Source organism: Eptesicus fuscus, chromosome 13 (genome assembly GCF_027574615.1).
Source record: "Eptesicus fuscus isolate TK198812 chromosome 13, DD_ASM_mEF_20220401, whole genome shotgun sequence".
NCBI classification, from domain to species: Eukaryota; Metazoa; Chordata; class Mammalia; order Chiroptera; family Vespertilionidae; genus Eptesicus; species Eptesicus fuscus.
In genome coordinates, this window is record NC_072485.1 from 1,542,227 (window position 1) to 1,549,215 (window position 6,989).

The window sequence follows — 6,989 nt, forward strand, 5'->3', positions numbered from 1 at the left end:
GCAGGGGCAGGGGCAGGGGCAGAGAAAGGGGCAGGGGCAGGGGCAGGGACAGGGGTAGGGGCAGGGGCAGGTGCAGAGACAGGGGCAGGGGCAGGGGCAGGGACAGGGGCAGGGGCAGGGACAGGGGCAGGGGCAGGGGCAGAGACAGGGGCAGGGACAGGGGCAGGGACAGGGGCAGGGGCAGGGACAGGGGCAGAGACAGGGACAGGGGCAGGGGCAGGGGCAGAGACAGGGGCAGGGGCAGGGGCAGAGACAGGGGCAGGGACAGGGGCAGGGGCAGGGGCAGGGGCAGAGATAGGGGCAGGGGCAGGGGCAGGGGCAGAGACAGGGGCAGGGGCAGGTGCAGGTGCAGGGGTAGGGACAGGGGCAGGGACAGGGGTAGGGTCAGGGGCAGGGGCAGAGACAGGGGCAGGGGCAGGGGCAGAGACAGGGGCAGGGGCAGGGACAGGGACAGGGGCAGGGGCAGGGGCAGAGACAGGGGCAGGGGCAGGGGCAGAGACAGGGGCAGAGGCAGGGACAGGGGCAGGGCCAGGGGTAGGGTCAGGGGCAGGGGCAGAGACAGGGGCAGGGACAGGGGCAGGGACAGGGACAGGGGCAGGGGCAGGGGCAGAGACAGGGGCAGGGGCAGGGGCAGGGGCAGGGACAGGGGCAGGGGCAGGGGCAGGGGCAGAGACAGGGGCAGGGGCAGGGACAGGGGCAGGGGCAGAGACAGGGGCAGGGTCAGGGACAGGGGCAGGGGCAGGGGCAGGGACAGGGGCAGGGGCAGGGGCAGAGACAGGGGCAGGGGCAGGGGCAGAGACAGGGGCAGGGTCAGGGGCAGGGACAGGGGCAGGGGCAGGGACAGGGGCAGGGGCAGGGGCAGAGACAGGGGCAGGGACAGGGGCAGGGGCAGGGGCAGAGACAGGGGCAGGGGCAGGGGCAGGGGCAGGGACAGGGGCAGGGGCAGGGGCAGGGACAGGGGTAGGGACAGGGGCAGGGACAGGGACAGGGGCAGGGACAGGGGTAGGGGCAGGGGCAGGGACAGGGGCAGAGGCAGAGGCAGGGGCAGGGACAGGGGTAGGGGCAGGGGCAGGGACAGGGACAGGGGCAGAGACAGGGGCAGGGACAGGGACAGGGGCAGGGACAGGGGCAGGGGCAGGGGCAGGGGCAGAGACAGGGGCAGGGGCAGGGGCAGGGACAGGGGCAGGGACAGGGACAGGGGCAGGGACAGGGGTAGGGGCAGGGGCAGGGGCAGGGACAGGGGCAGGGGCAGAGGCAGGGGCAGGGGCAGGGGCAGGGGCAGGGACAGGGGCAGGGACAGGGACAGGGGCAGGGACAGGGGCAGGGGCAGGGGCAGAGACAGGGACAGGGGCAGGGGCAGGGACAGGGGCAGGGCCATGGGCAGGGACAGGGACAGGGGCAGAGGCAGGGGCAGGGGCAGAGACAGGGGCAGGGCCAGGGGCAGGGGCAGGGAACCTGAGGCACCCTTATCCAGCCTCAGGCCCTGGGCCTCTGACAGCGGGACACCACCCAGGACATCCTGCCCACGGGCACCCACTGTCCCACATTGGCACTCACGGCTGCAGACTCTGTGGGGTCTCCAAAGGCCAGGCCAGTGGCATGGAGTAGGGGAAGGTGGCGCAGGCCGCACTAGCTTCAGCCCAGGACTCCTTTCCTAAGACGCAGCCCCATCCCCAGTCTCGCCATCCGAGAGGGGGCGAGTCACGTGCCCCCTGCCAGGGGCCTGATGACCCACAGGAGTGAAGACATGGGCCTCACCTGGGTCCCCCGTAAGGGACGTGGTAGCGATTCAGGACGTAGCTCATCCCCCCCAAGCTCACAGAGACGTTCCTCTTCTCAGCCCAGAAGTCCAACTCCAAGGCCAGGGTCCCGATGTTGTCCCTGGGGCAGAGCCGGGCACCCTCAGCTGGGCGCACCTCCCATCCCACCTGGGAGGCCTCGGGGACGGGAGCCTCCGAAAAGTAGCAGGATACGAAATAAATATTGTTGTGTTTTCATACACCAACAATGGACTACTAGAAAGGGAAGCTAAGAAAACAATCCCATTTACAGTTGCCTCAATAAATAAATAAATAAATAAATCTGGGAATAAGTTTAACCAGGGAGGGAAAAGACCTGTTCTAGGAAAACTCTAAGACACTGAAGGAAGAAATTTAAAATACAAATAAATGGAAGGATGTACTGTGCTCATGGATAGGAAGAATTACCATCATTAAAATGTTCATATTACCCAAAGCAATCTATAGGTTCAATGCAATTCCTACCAAAATATAAATGGTATATTTCACAGAACTACAACAAGTAATTCAAAAATGTGTATGGAACCACAGAAGACCCCAAATAGCCACAGCAATCCTGAGAAAGAAGAACAAAGGCGGAGATACCACACTACCTGGTATCAAGCTATCCTCCGAGACCAGCGATGGGCAACCTTCTGAGCTTGGTGTGTCAAACTTCGCCAAAAAACTGAGCATAACTCGGGTAGTGTGTCACTTTGAGGAAAAAACATTATTTCGCGATATTTATAGTTTAAATAACATAAATGTATAATTGTTATATATAATTGTATTTAATAAACCAAAAACAAAATATTTAACTTACCTGCTTAGTGACTTCTTTGTTCATCCGTCAGTCAGTTTCTTTTGTTGGTCTTGATATTATTTAGCTTGTGTGGGGTGCCGTGAACTAAGGTAAGAGAGGGGGAGGGGGAATTCTTTAACTAACCTGCCTATTAGTGACTTTTTTTGTTGCTGAATTTTATTGGCTAAATCTTCAATTGAAGGTTTGTATTTTGTACACTTCAGGCCCAAGCAAGTGCTACTAACTTCATCTGTCAATCTGTTTCTTTTGTTGGTTTTGATATTATTTAACGCTGAGAATAAGGCCTCACAAAAGTATGTAGAGGGAAAAATTGTGAGTAAAGCCATTGCTATATTTTTCAGGGTGCTAAAAGTGTCTGGTAGTCGGTTCCAGGCACTCCAAATTTCCTGTTCGTAGTGGCATTCCTCTTGATTCTCCAAGCGGCACCTTTCCAGATTCTCAAGCTTTGATCTCAAGTCAACAAACACCTGAGCCCAGATACTGTCTTGAAATTCTGCAAGTTGCATCTCCAAATCATCAATTTGCATCCATTGGAAACCATTTAATTCCAAACTACTGTAGACTACTACATCAGGATACTTAATTATTTTCATGGTCTGTTCTAGACTTCTAAATTGACTAAATCTATCACTAAACTGTCTAAAACATGCTGGTACTTCATATGCAAGAGTTCCATTTCATTTTGTGCAGCTGCACTGGCTTTCTCAAAATACTTTGTTACTCGAGGAAAATACTTATAAGTTTTAGTTTCTACATCTCGCTAGAAAATTTTAACTTTACTTTCAAAAGCTTTTACATATCCAAACATAACGTCAATACTTTTGCCAAAACCTTGTAACTTCAAGTTCAGTTCATTGATATGAACAGAGAGATCTGTAAACAACATCAGGTGCTGACCCACTTATCATCATGAAGCTGAGGAAAGTTTCCCAGATCCTTATCGTCAAGAAATACCTTAATTTCTTCAAAGCACTCCACAAAGCGCTCAAGAACTTTGCCTCGGCTCAGCCATCTTACATTATTGTACATCAGCAGTCCACTGTAGGTGGAATCAACCTCCAGTAAAAGTGCCGAAAATTCTCGCTTGTGAAGGGGGTGAGCAGCTATTAAATTAACTATTTTTGTAACAACTGACATTAAGTCGTTTAAGTCGGTGAATCCTGCCTTGGCGCATAAAGCCTCCTGATGGATAATACAATGAAAAGGCACAATCGGATATCCAATAGCTTCTGTAAACAATTTGACAAATCCGACTTTTTCCCCCACCATATTTGGTGCCCCACCTGTCGTCACTGACACAACTTTAGAGATATCAATGCTTAGGTCACGAAATGTTTGTATAACAACCTTACATGTTTCACTTCCTGATTTACTTGTTGACACTGATACTAACTTTATCAACTCTTCTCTCATTGTGAGACCATCAGAATATCGACCAATAATGGCCAACTGAGCATGTGATGTGGCATCAGTAATTTCATCAAGAGAGATCAAAAAATATTTACACTTCCTTATGTCTCTCTTTAATTGATGTTGTACGTTTGTGTTCAGTCTCATTATTCGGTCTTTTATGATATTTCTACTGAGTGGTAACTCAGATATTCTCTTAATAATTGTATCTTTATTCTGCATATCGTGAAATAGAGCTGGTGCATATCTTAGGAGAGTTTCTTTAATAAATTCTCCCTCACTGAGCGCTTTTCCATGCTGAGCTATGGAGTGAACAATGCTCAAACTTGCAGATGTTAAATTTGTAGAGCCTTTCATAAATTTAAGTCAAAGATTTGAAATACAAAGAAGCAAAAAACACCCAACCGGAAAAGAAAAAAGAATCCAAAAATATGAAGATAGTGTAAGGAGCCTCTGGGACAACTTTAAGCTTACCAACATCCGAATTATGGGGGTGTCAGAAGAAGAGAGAGAGCAAAATACTGAAACCTATTTGAAGAAATAATGACAGAAAACTTCCCCCACCTGGTGAAAGAAATAGACTTACAAGTTCAGAAAGCGCACAGAACCCCAAACAAAAGGAATCCAAAGAGGACCACACCAAGACACATCATAATTAAAATGCCAAGAGCAAAAGACAAAAGAGAGAATATTAAAAGCAGCAAGAGAAAAACAGTTAGTTACCTACAAGGGAGCACCCATACGACTGTCAGCCGATTTCTCAACAGAAACTATGCAGACCAGATGAGAGTGGCAAGAAATATTCAAAGTGATGAATAGCAAGAATCTACAACCAAGATTACTCTACCCAGCAAAGCTATCATTCAGAATTGAAGGGCAGATAAAGAGCTTCACAGATAAGAAAAAGCTAAAGGAATTCATCACCGCCAAACCAGTATTATATGAAATGCTGAAGCGTATTCTTTAAGAAGAAGAAGAAAAAGGTAAAAATAAAAGTTATGAACAACAAAGTGACAACAAATACATATCTATCAACAAGTGAATCTAAAAATCAAGTAAATAAAAAATTTGATGAACAGAATAAATTGGTGAATATAATAGAATCAGGGGCATAGAAAGGGAGTGGACTGACAATTCTTGGTGGGAAAGGGGTGTGGGGGTGTGGGAAGAGACTGGACAAAAATCGTACACCTATGGATGAAGACAGTGGGGGGCGGGGGTAAGGGCAAAGGGTGGGGTGGGAACCAGGTGGAGGGGAGCTATGGGGGGGAAAAAGAGGAACAACTGTAATAATCTGAACAATAAAGATTTATTTTAAAAAACAAACACAATGAGACATCACTTCCTACCCATTAGGATGTCTATTATTTAAAAAATAACCACAGCCCTAGCCGGTTTGGCTCAGTGGACAGAGCGCTGGCCTGCGGACCAAAGGATCCCAGGTTCGATTCCAGTCAAGGGCACGAACCTTGGTTGCAGGCTCCTTCCTGGTCCAGGCCCTGGTCAGGGCTCATGCAGGAGGCAACCAATCGATGTGTTTCTCTCACATCAATGTTTCTCTCTGTCTTTCCCTCTCTCTAAAAATCAATAGAAAAATATCCTCGGATGAGGATTAAAAAAAAAAAAAAAGCAAAACATTAAAACACACACACAGAGAAAAGAACAAGTGTTGCCCTCGCTGGTTTGGCTCAGTGGATAGAGCGCTGGTCTGCAGACTGAAGGGTCCCAGGTTCGATTCTGGACAAGGGCACATGCCGGGGTTGCGGGCTCGATCCCCCCAAGTAGGGGGTGTGCAGGAGGCAGCCAGTCAATGATTCTCTCTCATCATTGATGTTTCTCTCTCTCTCTCTCCCTCTCCCTTCCTCTCTGAAATCAATAAGAATATATATATTAAAAAAAGAAAAGAAAAGAACAAGTGTTGGGGAGGATGGTGAGACGGGAGCCATTGTGCACTGCTGGGGGAATGTAAGCTGGAACAGCTGCTGGGGAACACTGTCTGATGGCTCCTCAAAAAGTAAACATTGAGTTACCGTATGACCCAGACAGCCTACCTCTAGGCACATACTCAGAAGAACGGAGCGCGGGTCCCCAAGACCGTCCACACCCATGGTCACAGCAGCACGATCCACACAACTAAAAGGTGAGGGCAACCCACCGGTCCGACAGCTGAATAGATATGTACACGCAATGGAATAGTCTTTATTATGCGAAGTGACATAGACCAGGCACAAATGACAAACACTGTGTGATTCCACTTACAAGACACACGTAGAACAGGCAAATGTGTCCAGACTGAAAGTAGAATAATGGCTCCCAGGGGCGTGGAGAGAAGAGCCTGAGGAGTTATTGCTTAATAGTTATAGAGTGTTTGTGTGGGATCATTAAAAAAAGTTTGGGCCCTAGCCGGTTTGGCTCAGTGGATGGACCGTCGGCCTGTGGACTGAAGGGTCCCAAGTTCGATTCCGGCCAAGGGCATATGGCCAGGTTGCAGACTCGATCCCCCCAGTGCGGGGTGGGGGGTGCAGGAGGCAGCCAATCAGTGATTCTCTCTCATCATTGATGTTTCTATATCTCTATCTCTCTCCCTTCCTCTCTGAAATCAATAAAAAAAATTTCTTTTTAAGTTTGGAAATAGATGATGGTGATAATTGCACAACATTGTGAATGAGGCATAAATTGAATTGAATTGTGCTCTTAAAAATGGTGAGCCTTGACTAGTGTTGCTCAATGATTAGAGTATCTGCCAGGCACCAAAGAGTCATGGGTTCGATTTATGGTCAAGGGCACACACCTGGGTTGCAGGTTAGATCCCCGGCCCGGCTGGAGCTCATGTGGGAGGCCACCAATGGATGTGTCTCCCTCATGTCGGTGCTTCTATCTCTTCTCTTCCCCTCACTCCCTTCCACTCTCTCAAAAAATCAATGGAGAAAAAAGAGGGGGAAAAAGTCCATGAAAAAAATATACTTGAGTGAAAATTA